Genomic DNA, 15,260 nt, shown 5'->3' with positions numbered 1-15,260 from the left:
AAACTCAAAACAACATAGATTCTGCTCACAAGAGCTTATTGACACAGAAAATGAAATAGCTTTAGGAAGCTTTATTGTGCAATGAAACTAAAGAAAGGAAGAATCTTTATGTTTGTCACCATGATAAGTAAGATTGTAAATGATTCATAAATATGAAAGGAGAGGCTGCATTCAACGCAGCCAAAGTTACTTTGTTCATCACATTACAATCACATTTATACTACTAGTCTACTTGTAAAGGAACCCTAACACACATAGCTTTATAACATAGTAATGGGCTTGTTGGTATTGTCTTGGGCTTGTCTTGTATACTCTAATACTCTCCCGCAAACTTAGCGTCAGGTGAAAGCAAGATGCTGAGTTTGAACCGCAAATGCAAATGGCTTGGGGAGTAGGTAGTGGAAGCATGATCAAATGGAGCTATAGGTGTAATCTTCAATTCACCACATAGAAGAGATTGTTGGTCTATACTTGGAGAGTATCGCATGGCTTCACTCAGAGGTTTCTCTTGAACTTGGAGAGCTTTGTCGATCTCACTCAGAGGTACATTGTGACCTTTCTTTCTCACAAAGAGTCCGGGTTCTTTCATGACCCATGTAACTCAACAAATTTGTCTGATACAAAAGGGACTTTCCCACAACAACTTCAATCCTACCCACTGTCTATTTTCCATCCAATAACCAACTAGAACATTGCAGTTCATTCTCTTTGGCATTTCATCGAACAGGTTGTGTGCATTCAGCATATCCGACCCTAACTTGCTTATCTAAACACACCCTTATCAGCCTAATCAATCACAGTCTATCTCATCTAACTTTCTGAGTTCCAGACCTACGAATCTAAACCAGCCAATATCCATCTCAAACCATGTCTAATAAGAGATCACGAATATTACCATAGATATTTTGGTTTGAAGACTTCTTCCATCCAGCGATGAAGTATGTGATGCCTCTAGTCCGCTTGATCTCTGGCCACTCATGACACGTGATGTATGACGTGAAACGTTTCCCTTCGAAACTCAGACTCTTCAATCTTCGTGCACTCTCAAAGGTTCTGACTTTAGAGAAACGTGTCAACGACTGAACATCAACGGCTTGAGGACTCAGACTCTTCTTCAGATGAACCAAACTCTTCTTCTTCAAATAAAGCTCATGTCTTGTTTCTCTGCTTGCTTGGATCGAGAAAACACTAAATCCTTGGAGCTTCAGGGGTAGAAAATGGTCGTTTGTTCCTTCTTCAAGACCCTCTGAATCTTCATGGATTAAAAGTTTGAAGCTTTAGTTATGGAAAGTGACAGTGTTGAGAGGCTTGGGCAGGGCAACGTTGAGAGGCTTGGTCTTCTCGCAGGTTCTTCTTTCTCAGACAAAGCTCTGTTTTTTTTTTTTTGTAAGCCACGAAACTTCTTCAACAGAAACGAGCAGAAGCTTGAGAGCAAGAAATAAAAATTTGTAGATCCCTGATCGACTGCAGCTCTGATACCATGTGAATAAACTCAAAACAACATAGATTCTGCTCACAAGAGCTTATTGACACAGAAAATGAAATAGCTTCAGGAAGCTTTATTGTGCAATGAAACTAAAGAAAGGAAGAATCTTTATGTTTGTCACCAAGATAAGTAAGATTGTAAATGATTCATAAATATGAAAGGAGAGGCTGCATTCAACGCAGCCAAAGTTACTTTGTTCATCACATTACAATCACATTTATACTACTAGTCTACTTGTAAAGGAACCCTAACACACATAGCTTTATAACATAGTAATGGGCTTGTTGGTATTGTCTTGGGCTTGTCTTGTATACTCTAATAAGAACCACCACTCGCTCATCGTCGCCAAGAATCGACGAACTAAAATTGGAGACGCTAGAGCTGAACTTGCCACAGCAAGAAACGGGATTTGAAAACAGAGCACAAATCATCCGGAGGAGGGACCGTGAAGAGGAAGGCCGATGGTGAGGAAGTAATGCGAGAGGCCACTCAAGCAGCATAGACGGCCGCTCTTTAAACCTCCTACAGGACCTACGCGAGCTGGCCACATAGCTCAGACACCACCCCACCTGTGCTGAAGCTCACGAACTCGCCGCCGTGGTACAGAAACCACACCATGCTAAGTAGGAGAACACTCAGGTCCAAGAACCGACGAGAGTATAATTTCACTAATATATTTACAACTAATATATCCATTTTTAGTCTTGGATATTATTTTATCCTAGTATTTCAATATTCAATAATCTTTTTTTTATATTATTTGGGAGTATCCGAATCTGAACTCAACTAATTCTCTGGAGGCTGGTCTATCGGCGACAGACAAACCCAGAATTCTACAATAGAATTAAATATCCACACCAGTCTGGTCATAATGATAGGTAAATCTGCATGGTATGTTTCAAATCCTGGAAATTTAACACTTCTCTAAGTCCACCGAACCATCCGACCACACTCACGTCGTTAATATATTCAATAATCTTTTCTCATAGTTTATATCAATACTAGTGTTTGATCCCGTACTACGTACGGGAAACAATCTTAATTTTTTATAAATTCAACATATATTTTGAACGTGTATTGTATTGACAATACACTTTGGGTTAAAAATATATTAACTCCACGTATATTGTCATACCACTTTTATTGGGTGTCAAGAGATACCGAAGAGTGTTAATTTATATTTACATAAAACATAAATTATGGATAATATATCGAGAAAAATCATAACAATTACCTCAATTGCGTCCCAGCAGCACCACCGATATGTCATCTTCACATTTCTTAAGGGAAACATAAGATGTCTTTCTTTTGCCACATGGCTATAAATCTATGAAAAAACAATAACAATGAAACAACCGAAATAAAAGTGGTAAAACAATTACTTTAGTATTTCTACACATGGTCTCATTTCTTAACTCTATTTGTGCGACCTTGTTGTTTCTTCGTCTTCATATAATGTTTAATAGTATTACATTCTAAATTCGAAAACACTATTTTGAGTCAAATTTAAGTTAGAGTATTAAATCTGAAGATAGATATAAATAGTTCTGAATGAAAATAAGTTTAGATATATTTATGTTTTAGCTTTCCATAAGGTATCAAAAAGAAATTTAACTTCTTATTAATATATCATAACAAATCCATAAAAGATAGTGAAATTTTTATTTAGATATTGACAAACTATAAAACATAAAATATGCAATTTCTTTGTACTTATAAGGGATATAATAAATTTGTTTGTCAAAATAAAATAACTGGGATTAATTTCAGAACTTGGTGATATACAAATTAAAATCACATTGACATTTGTTCCGTTTTTGTTTTCTATGTACATGTTACAGAACTAATTAGCTTTATCATCCACACTTTTATAAACTTACTTTTTTTTGTCTAAATACAAACTTACTTCTTCTACTAAAACCCATAAATATACATATTGTACCAAGGAAAATATAACAACTTTCATTATCCATAAATTTACTTGAACAATTGACCTTAATCATGTTCGGTAGTTCCCACCACAGCACCAAAAACTATATTCACGTTCCTCAGTGGTAATATGGCCCAGGTTTTCTTTTTCTCTATAACCATTATAAACCTAATTTTTTGGAGAGGAAGCTTTAAAACACCAAAACAAATTCTGGTAAGCTGAAAAAATTGTCAAATACTCACGTTAGTATTTCAAATCGAGTTAAGGTCTGGTGTTTGGAATCTCTGTATACACATCTAAATCTGTTGTCCCTTGGTCTTCTTAAGCATAAACCAATGAAAGAAACACATATTTGTAAATAGTCAAATCCTTTTTGTCAAAGAAAGAGAAAGAAGTAATCTACATCCAATATACGTTATATAATATAGCCATATATACTTACTATTACCTTGACAATGCTTTTGATTTCCCATTTTTCTGGAAGAGCTAAGCTCTGAATCAGGAGAAAACTCCATTGGTATCTTTATTGTGAATCATGCAAAAAAGAAGAAGAGAGCATTAAGTTAAGAAGAAGAAAACATTGAATCAATTACCAACAAAAAGGTAACATTGAATCTGGATTTTTTTAGGAAAAATATAAACATGTAACTGTTTTCTTTTGTTACATTCAAAACCCAAAAGAAAAAAACAATTCGAGGAGGAAGATGAAACTGTGGCAAAAAAAAAGAGCGAATAGAAACAAATTAGTTGACTGAAAGTTATATATACATACATAATAATAAACAGTTTGAAACAGCCATGATATAGAAGTTATGATGTTATGTTCACTTTTGGACGTGGTGATCTGAGAAAATTCAGGGATTTAGATTTTGCAGTTTCAAAAAAGTATGCAAGGGATTTTGCGGTTGTTTTATTTGTTTTTTAGGTTTACCCGATTGCTGAAAATTCTGAATGTATTTAATTAATTATTTTGAAAACAAAAGGTTACCTTTTTTAGAAACTGTAAATGACACATGTCAATCAGAGCATTGTTAAATGACTTGTGTTAGTTTAAATTTAAACTCCAGAAAAATAGGAGATGCAAAGAAAAATTCATAAAAAATTGCTTTACCTGATTGGGTCGTAAAAGGTTGGTTATTTGTCTTATTTTCAAACTTCCATGTTTTGATAACGTGTTTTACTTTTTTGTATTTTTCAATTTTTTTTTTTTTAAATAGATTTTCCACATGTCAAATTTAGATTGGTGATGCGACTTGCGCTTTAGTATATAAAGGATACGATATCGAGTATGATAATATGAGGGAAACATCTTCATTGATTATTTTACGTTGAGCTCATAGTGTCTCTCTGAAATGCTTCAAGCACTCTTTACATATGATTTATTAAAACTTACATGGAAAAACCATGATAAATGACATTATGAATTTATAATCATCATCATTCTTGCATAAAAATATTGACCATTATTTAATATTATTATTTTTAATAATTATCTTGGTTACTTCAACATGCAGGATGAAGAACCACAAGACGCTAGGGCCATGTGAGCTTGTGGGGAAGTAGCGAAGTGTTTTAAAGCTGGATCCTTTATAAAATCACACTAAAACATGGTTGTTGTGCTTTCAGTGTTCGGCAACATTGTGGCGATATTTATCTCCTAAGACTATAGCTAGAAAACATCATATGATATCAATCTCGGTGCAAGGCGGTTTTGTAGATTTTACGCCCACTCTTGATTTGATCGCAGCTGGAGATAGCACGACGATTACAACAACGGCGATGAGTACTATTAGTTATGTACACTTCATGTCTTGTGACTTTGTCTCTTTGATGCATGTCTTCCAACAATCGGTGGTCAACATAATTAAGTAAGAGAAGCACCCAATAAAATTTCATCAAACTATTTCTTTAGGTTCGTTACTGAATATCACATTAAAGAACATAAGTTTGTTTATTCCATTTAATAACTAAGGTTTTATTTTTATTTTAAACGTTATATATGATTTATTTAAAATATTGCAAAGAATTGACATACTATAATGAATTTCCAATCATCATCACTCTTACATAACATAATTGTTCTTCACCATATAATACTTTTGTTAATTATCTTGGATTTCAACAAGTAGGATAAGGAATACCACAAGACGCTAGAGCCGCATGACCTTGAGGGGAAGTAATATATGGCTTTAAACCTGCATTCTTTATGAAATCACAATAACATGGTTGTTGTACATTCAGATTCCGACAACATTCTGGCGATAGTGGTGCTCCATAGAGTATGGCTGGAACGCATCCTGTGATATCAATAGTGGTGCAAGGTGAATTAGATTGAATAAGTTGGGAATTGATCGGAGCCGCCGTTGATGAAAAGAGGACAACAACAACAAACGCGATGGATGCTAGTGTTGTAAACTTCATGATGCCTTGTGACTTTCTCTCCACTTACAAAATTGATCTTTGTTTTTGTTTTTATATTCTAAAATGTATTTGATATTTTGAGTGGGATGGTGAAGTTATTGAGTAGCACCACAACTGCAATGCAAACAAAATAAAGTCAATGTTTCATTGGTTTTCTATAATAGTTCATGACCAGAAAAGAAAATTGTTTGACCAAAAAAAAAAGAAAAGAAAGTGTATGGAAATATATGATATGAAGAGATTTGATACATTTGCATAGGGGTGAGCATTTTACCCGATATCCGAACCCGTATCGGAATCCGATCCGAAAAACCCGAACCAAAATCTGAACCGAAGTGTAAAATACTAGAACAGATATTGAATTAGGAGAGATTGAATATCTGAACCCGAACGGATAATATCCGAATCCGAATAGCTATGTGAAGATAACCGAACATATGAATACTTAACCCTATATTTCTATTTTACTTTTCTAATTTTATTCAAAATATTTATATTGATACTGCACATGGCTCCAAATCAGATAATACACATAATTATGGACAAAATCAGTTGCTATGCAATTAAAATACATATCAAGCTCTTGTTTTCTATATTAACAAAAATTGCATCCAAAATTTTAAAATAACAATTAAATTAGTGTGTTTCTATTTTAAAAGTTTTATCTTCAAAACATATTAATAGTTTAATCTATTAAAACTTAGAAAATCAGTTAAGTTAAAAATACATATTTTAAATACAAAAATCTTAAACAACGAAGAATTTATTTTTTTCCTTCATAATCTAAATATTCGAAGACCCGAAATAACCGAACCTGAACTTAAAATACTCGAACTCAACCCAAAATGTAGAAATACCCAAACGAGTTTTATATTTCTATACTGAAATACCCAAAAATCTGAAATATCTGACCCTAACTTGAACATGTATCCAAACGCCTATCCCTACATTTGCAGATAGATTTGATACATATCCAAGTGAAATAATTGAAAATATTCATAACTGAAAACATAGCAAAAAGAATTAGGCTTGTGGCTAAGAAAAAGAAAAGAAAAAAAGACATTATAAAAATGGTCAAACGAAGTTTGTAGCCACGATTTAAGAATCTGAGTGTATTGTGAACATCTAAGTTTTATGCACACATGACCAAACCTTAGAAACCATCAAAAATGGAAAAAAAGATAGTTACTATTACAGTAGAGTTTAACTTGAATCCATGTATATAATAGTAACCCGGCAAAGTAAACACTGCACCCACATCTTACACTATCTTCTCTACTATTACAAACCGTGGAAACAAATGTCTTTAACAAATGGTTAAAAGCTCTCAGATCACACGGAGCTCGGTAAGAAAGGCTGCGCATAGATCCAAGAAGAGAAACTGAGGACCGTTAACTCTTTGTATATCCAGCAAGTACTTCTCTTCCCGAGCTTTGTACAGCTGTTTTAAAATTCAAAGTAGCACAGAAAAATTGTGGGGAGTGGGTGTAATGATGACATATGTGAGCATTGTTACTGTGAAACAGTTGGTTCAAGTTTTATGGTCTAGTCTCTGTCCTAACTGGTTTAGTTTTGGTGATACATGTGCACATTGTGTGTGAGTTTGTAGTTACCTGACGTTCAAATTTGATGACAGTGGGTAAGATCATGGCACAGTCATCCTCAATGATGCTGGAATCATCTCCGAAGTGCAGCTTATTGTTGTGACAGTGGGTGAGATTTTTCCAACCCACACATATATAACATAAAAAAACAACAGTACTGAGCAAAGAAAGTTTAGGTAAAACAACAACAACAACTTAGGTGGGGATTTCGCTTTGGGCTTCATCATTACGAGCATCTTCTTCTTTTGAAGATGATCCGAGCTGCTGCTTACTTGTACTGTGTCGGGCCCAAAAAAAAAAAACAATTCATCAATAACCATCTGATTAGCTACTTGATATATATATATATATACACAGTGGAGATATGGTGACCGTGAATCTAGTATACCTTGATGAAGACGACTTAGGCATTGTGGTGTTGGTTGTGGTAACATCAGACCACTTGAGGAGCCTTCTCTGTTATAACACTATATAAGCTGAAATCAAATCAACCAAAATAACAAAAGCCTAGAGATTGACATAAATTTATCGATAAGGAATATTATTTGGAAAGAAAGTAAAAAAAATAACCTTCAACTTGGCAGGATCATTGCGCCGGCTCGAGCGACAAGGAGGAGGAAACAACACTGCCTTACGCGAATTACTTAAACTCCTACTGAGAACAAAACAATTACCGACTGGTTTCCGCATAGCAACACTTTTGTGCTGGAAGGAAACCCTAGCGACGGTATATATATGCCCGTAATTTGGGATTAAAGCAAGCTTTATAATCTTCAACCCCTGGTCCGGCCTATACTATTATTACCCAAACTACATTTTCTCTGACTTGTCTTTGAACCGGCAAACCGGTTTACATCGATAATTTAGTTTTTTTCTTGCAAATAAGAGCAAGTCCAACGAGAAGTTCTAAGAGCACCTGCAACGCGGGTTCGTAATGAATCCTTAGCACGATTATTTAGGCAAATGACATATAAATAATAAAAAAAAAATTTCGTAACCGAAGGATTGATCCTTAATTAAGGCGTCTAAGGATCAAATCCTTAAGGACGTGGCAAGGCGTGAGTGGTCCGGCTGGGAGTTGTGTTTCGCGTGTGGAAAATTTTTTTTACTCTCTTTCTCCATCACGAAAAAAAGCTCTCTCGAAGGCGATTCGGCGATTATGAAACCATGTCGTCGTCTCTTCTTCTCTCTGGCTCTACAGTATCTTCTTCGTTCATCGCTGCATCGAAGCTGTAACATCTCTCTCTATCTCCTTCGTCTGCCTTCATTTCACCTTCTTTCGGCTTATCCAATTTCAAATTCTAGGGTTTGTTCGTATACTTGTTCCATAATCGAATCTTAAGAGCTTATGAATTTGTTTATGATTACAGTTCTCTCTTACGGAATCCAAATCAGTCACTGTCACTATCTCGGAACCTTTTGAGAAGTTTCAAACCCATTAAGTGCTCCTCCGCTGATTCTCCATACGGAGGTTATTATTATCATCTCCCCTTCCTCTCTTTAAAGTTTCAATCTTTACTCTGTTTTTTTATTAACTCATGTAAATCGAATTATCCTTTTTTTGTGTGTAGGCAACGTCCTCACGTTCCCTCTAACCAGGGTCTGGGACCCGTACAAGCGTCTAGGGATTAGCCCCTACGCCTCCGAGGAAGAGATCTGGGCCTCCTGGTAAACTTCTGCGTATATTTCCTTAATGAGAAGACAAAGAGCTTGGGGAGAGCTTGCCTAATCGGGTAAACTTCTGGTGCTATTTGAAAACTAGCTGAAACGAGAACTTGGATTGTTTTTTTTTTTCCTTTCAATTATTGGGGTTTGGTTATTATGATTGCAGGTTTGGTGCATTAACAGTGGGGTGGTTCTGCGGTTCGCTAGTCATTCCCATGATTCCGACGGCTTTCATTAACCCGTGGACACTGGAGCTTCTAACGTCACTGGTTGCTTATGTGTTTTTGTTTCTTTCTTGTACTTTCCTTAAGTAGGTTGCATTTTCTCTATTTCAGGTGAAATACAAGACCATGTGTACAAGACCAAAGTCACGGGTACTTTGTTTGTTTTAGCTTTGTATTTCTTGCCTTTATAAGTCTGTTTGTAGACTCGGCTAAGAGCTATTTCATTTGCTCTTGTTGTACTCAAAACTGGTTATGATGATATTTTAATTTCAAGCATCTGCGTTTCATCAACCCTTGCCTTCATCTACTTTGCTTTGGCTTTAGGTATGCTCACTGATCTCATAGATGATAAGAGTTAATGATGTACTTCGGTTTGGCTTTAGGTGACTGATATGTATGCACTAGAAACTTATTTGATTCGTTCATTTCTGTTTTCGGTCATGTGATTAGCTAGATGTTTGCAAATTTCATAATTTTTAATTTCTAAGATTCAATTAAAAAAAAATCTAATGACTCCATAATGGATAACACCATTGAACATACAATTAGGATTAGTCCTTAACTATTCAAAAAAAAAACTACTATTATATTGCTAAGGACTCCAATGGTGGGTAACACCATTGGAGATACTCTAAGGAGAATATGTCTTATATAAAAAAAATCGGTAAAATATTAAAAAGAGTTGAGAGAAGAAAGAAGAAAGAAGAGTTGTTTGCAAAGAGGTGCAGAGAAGTGTTTAGAACAGCATTATCCCTACCACTCTATTATGGAGTGCTTAAATTTTTATTTTTTTTAGTTTTTCTGGATTTTAAAAAAAAATTAATAAATAAACTAATTGTAGGTCGTCACGTATCAGTAGGACCCGTAAACTAGGCAAACACTGACGCTTAAATAGGCTGCAGAAGCAATGGTGTTTAGTTTTTTGTGGGACCCACTCACTATTATATTAACTTTCTTTTAAGCTCCCCTATTTAGCTCTTCCGTTAATGTTGCTCTTAGATACTAAGTTCTACATCTGTCGTCTGTTTGTTGGATTTTGTATTTACAGAAAATTAAAATATAATTTTTTTATTAAAATATTAATTTTTTTATTTTTTTAGAACCTTTGGCAGGTTTTTACCGCTGGGGCTGCCCTAACAATTTCCCAAGCTCTTCTTCATTTAGCGATGAGAACACCGAACGCATCTGTTGGATGTGATCAAATCTTCATCTTGTCTTATTAGATTCGAAGAATCGTATATCATATAGTTAAGTAACTAATTTATATATATACACTAAACTATTCGTATCAGTTTATCACACACCAAAGAGATACATACACATAGTGGGTTCTCTCTTAGATGTCAGACTCTGATGTTAGTTTATGTACTAGTTTGAGGAAAGCGTGAGGTTGGAAGCACTTTAGTATAGACTAGTGTGTTTAAGGAAAGCGTGAGAATGAGTTTATGTACTAGTTTGAGTACCATTTGCTACTTGCTAGGTTGTAGAGTTGAAACCGAAATGGGTTTTTAGACTAATGTAGACTAGTGTGGTTAAGGAATAAGGAAAGCGTGATTGTTTAATGCTTAGTGCGTTTGTACTGCTGATTGTTTATGATACTGGTTCTTATAATAAATCACTTGTTTTGTAGGGTTTATGATTTGGTGGAAGATGTCATGAAGGAGAACTTATGTGTATTGCTTTCTATGAACTTATGTATGCAATTATGTATGGAGTTATGATGTTTTGAACTTATGGTATGAAATTATGCTATTTATGTGGTATTTGAATGAATTTTATATTGTTGTACTTGTGGATTTATGAATGAATTTTAATCTTATGAACTTATATTTGTATTTATAGGTCTATAGATTAAAATTCAAAATTTTCATAAATGGTCATTAATGGGTCCCATGACAGCCCATATAAATATGGATTTTGATGGAATGGTCCTTAATGGACGTGGTCAATTTCTGTCCACAAACTATAAATGGACAAACGGATATGGGCAAATGGACATGGACTTTCCCATCTGACAGCTCTACGTATCACACACCAAAGAGATACATACACATAGTGGGTTCTTTAAACACATTCCCTAACTACACATGCTGACATGCATCATGCACGTATGCGTTTAACCACGAGCAGTTACCAAATACTTAACTTGGGCCTTTAGCGTCCGGTCCATGTGCGTGTAAACACACAACAATTTTGCCGTTTAAACTTTGCTAGTAAGAGATGCGTAAAAGTCCCACATCGATTACGTTTAAAGGGAAGAACTCGCGAAACCTTCTCCTCCTGTAGTGAAACCTGAGGATGGCGAAGGGAAAACACCAAAAAAATCGAGTTAGCACTTAGGAGGTCTTAAGAGTAGTAGCAATAGATACCGTTATATGGTTTTGAAGTTTCACTGCGCATGTGCAGGGTTTCGTCGTGAAAAAGAAAAGGAAAAGAATAGGATTGGAACCACTGTCCTACATGAGTAAAAAAAGGTGAAAATGTCAGTACAAAACATAAAGGTGGAACTCGGGTTTGATTAGCATTATATGTTGGAAAGCTATCTACTGGAAGAAAAGAAAAACACATACTGTTGTCTCCTGAAACTCGGATTCAAGATAGCCACTTGGAACCGGTTGTCCAGTAACAGGTAGTATGTAACAGTAGCCTAAAACGAAGCAGCAAGTGGCTTTTCAATAACTATTCGAAACTAGTATTTAAAAGCATAACAGACAGAAACTACATACATCGTTTTGTACTCTGTTGCGAAGAGATTCCATAACCTGGTTTCTATCAAATCCCATGTTAACCCACTTCTTGAACTATCTCCTCGTTGATCTGCCATAATATAAGAGAAGTTTGTTTACTATCACCGCAAGTGAATCTTTTGATGTTCCAAATGGTGCTTGAAGACCAACCTTTTTGGCCTGCTCTACTGTATCTGGTGGAGCAACAGCAAGATAACGAGGAAGATGAGTCTGGAACCAACGTGTAAATACCACCCTAGAGAGAAAAATAACACCTCAGTTAATTACTTCCCATTTTTTTTTCCTTTTTTCCACTGACTACTCGATTTAGGCAGCAAGAGTGAAGAAATCCGATGGCATTGACTATCTTCTTCTTCCTCGTTGTGATTCAGATTCTTTTTATAAATTCTAGGTAGAATTCAAAGCAAAATGTATCACAAACGATTTAAAAAGATCAAGGAGTACTGGTTTCTCTTTATTTATTGAAACATTATACGGAATAAACAAGATCCATATGACAACATAATGAACTTCCAATCAACATCATTTTTACATATAATTTCTGTTTATCATCAAGTATTACTATAATAATCATCTTTGGTTACTTCAACAAGTAGGATAAGGAATACCACAAAACCCTAAGGCCAAGTGAGCTTCCCGGGAAGTAGCGAACTTTTTTAAAGCTGGATTCTTAATGAAATCGCAATAACATGGTTGTTGTGCTTTCAGTGTTCCGCAACACTGTGCAGATGGCTTAGTTCCATCAAATAATTCTGGCCAACATCCTGTGAGATCAATCTTAGTGCATGGTGGTTTTGTAGATTCTACGACCACTCTTGATTCGATCTGAGGAGGAGATGACACGAGGCCTACTACTACAAAGACGATGAATACTACTAGTGTTGTACTCTTCATGTTTTGTCAATTTCTATCCACTTCCGATGCTATTCTTTTTATTTTTTTTCTTCTCTATCGTAAAGAGTACACTTTGAGATTCTGAGTTGTGTTTAACTAGAGATGATGACACGAGGATTACAATTAACAACAACGGCGATGAGTACTATTAGTTCTGTACACTTCATATCTTGTGACTTTCTCTCTATCTCATGCCATGTCTTCCAACAATCGGTGGTCAGCATAAATAAGTAAGAGAAGCCACCCAATAAAATTTCATCAAACAATTTCTTTAGGTTTGTTATTGAATATCACATTTAAAGAACATAAGTTTGTTCTATTCCATTTAATAACTAAGATTTTTATTTTTATTTTATTTTAAACGTTATAAATGATTTACTTAAAAAATTTCACGGAATTGTGCTATAATGAATTTCCAATCATCATCACTCTTACATACATAATTGTCCTTCATTATATAATACTTTATATTAGTTATCTAGGACTTCAACAAACAGGAAAAGGAATACCACAAGACGCTAGAGCTGCGTGACCTTGAGGAGAAGTAATGTATGGTCTTAAACCTGCATTATTTATGAAACCACAATAACATGGTTGTTGTACTTTCAGATTCTGACAACAATCTGGCGATAGTTGTGCTCCAAAGATTATGGCTGGAACGCATTCTGTGATATCAATAGTGGTGCAAGGTGGTTTAGTAGATAAAGATTGAAATTCGGATTTGATCGGAGCCGTTGATGACAAGAGGACAACAACAAACGCGATGGATGCTAGTGTTGTAAACTTCATGGTGGCTTGTGACCTTCTCTCCACTTACAATGTTAATCTTTGTTTTTGTTATTCTAAAATGTATTTTGAGATTTTGAGTAGGATGGTGAAGTTATTTATGTAGCGCCATAACTGCAATGCAAAATAATATAAAAATAAAGTCTATGTTTCGTTGGTTTTCTGTAATTAGTTATGACCAGAAAAGAAAATTGTTTGACCAAAAGAAAAGAAAAGGAAGTGTATGGAAATATATGATATGAAGAGATTTGATACATTTGCAGATTTGATACATATCCAAATGAAATAATTTGCAAATATCCATAATTGAAAAAAATAGCAAAAAAGTAACTAGAAATTAGAATATCAAAATTATTTTATACAAATTAGGATAACATTATAATGTATTTTAACAAAATTGAGCTTGGGTGGGTCTTAGAAGGATAAAGACTTATGTTCAGGCTTTGGTTGGTATAATGCATTAGAAGAATTTGAAAGATTGATAGGAACAAGAAACACAAGAGACTGTCTCTCACTACAATCGGCAATAACAATGTCATCACTTAACAAAGCGTAGTCGAGAAATGGTCTTTTACCATGGAAATTGAAACTTTCATTTAGCGATGGGAAATATGAAAACTCTCAGAAAATTTATGTGATTTTGTAACAATTTCTTCTTAACTGATGAAGATAGTTCACTTCAGTACTACTATACAACGTAGTAATACGAGTAATATCAGCAGAACTTATCGATATAATAATACCAGTAATATCTGTAAAAACATTTTGTCTTTTAAAAGTTGAAGAATAGTTTGCTTTTGTAACTTACCTGGAAAAAATATAAAGACTAAATGAAAGTTTTAGCACTCTTGAGATAAACCACATATCTGTGATTCATTTTGTCTTTTAAAACTTGAAGAATAGTTTGCTTTTGTAACTTACCTGGAAAAAATATAAAGACTAAGAGCTTGATTGGTTTTCCCGCTACCACCCGCAAACGCAGCTTTTGCGATTGGTAGCGGTTGACAGCGTTTCGAAACAATCATACAAACCGCTACAAATCGCTTCAAACCGCTCCAAACCTCTTAAAATCAAAAGCTGGTTCCAGCTAGCGTTTGCGGTTGCGGGCGGTTGCGGGAGGATAATTTTTTTTCTTTTTTTTTTAAAACCATATAAATACAAAAATAAAAATAAAAATAAAATTTTTAAAATGGAATTATAAAAATACTAAAATATATCTATTATATTTTAATTAATATTATAAAATTTTAAAATAAAAATATTTTCTATAATTTTGAAAAATTTAAAACTATAACTTTGAAAATATAATTTACATATTTATTATAATATTATGATTTTTGATATTTTTATAATTATATAAAATATAAATATTGTTAATTTATTATTTAACTGCTGCTGTATTTGGTAGTTAACCAGTCGTAAGTATCCCGCAAACGCACCAATTTCTAACCGCAGAACCAGTCGTACAAATCTCTTAAAACCGCTAGAAACCGCAACCACCCG

At 34.5% G+C, this 15,260-nt stretch overlaps 1 long non-coding RNA gene across 1 annotated transcript; it reads right to left on the bottom strand.

Moving 5' to 3' along the window:
- Positions 1-128: 128 nt before the first annotated feature.
- Positions 129-8,585, bottom strand: LOC125603718. Its single transcript, XR_007335660.1, has 3 exons — positions 8,012-8,585; positions 7,830-7,897; positions 129-7,718 (listed from the first exon to the last, which is right to left on the bottom strand). It is a non-coding gene; the product is annotated as an uncharacterized LOC125603718 (long non-coding RNA).
- Positions 8,586-15,260: the final 6,675 nt, after the last annotated feature.

Source organism: Brassica napus, unplaced genomic scaffold (assembly GCF_020379485.1).
Source record: "Brassica napus cultivar Da-Ae unplaced genomic scaffold, Da-Ae ScsIHWf_382;HRSCAF=603, whole genome shotgun sequence".
In the NCBI taxonomy this organism is placed as follows: Eukaryota; Viridiplantae; Streptophyta; class Magnoliopsida; order Brassicales; family Brassicaceae; genus Brassica; species Brassica napus.
This window is presented reverse-complemented; position numbering and strand designations above follow the sequence as displayed.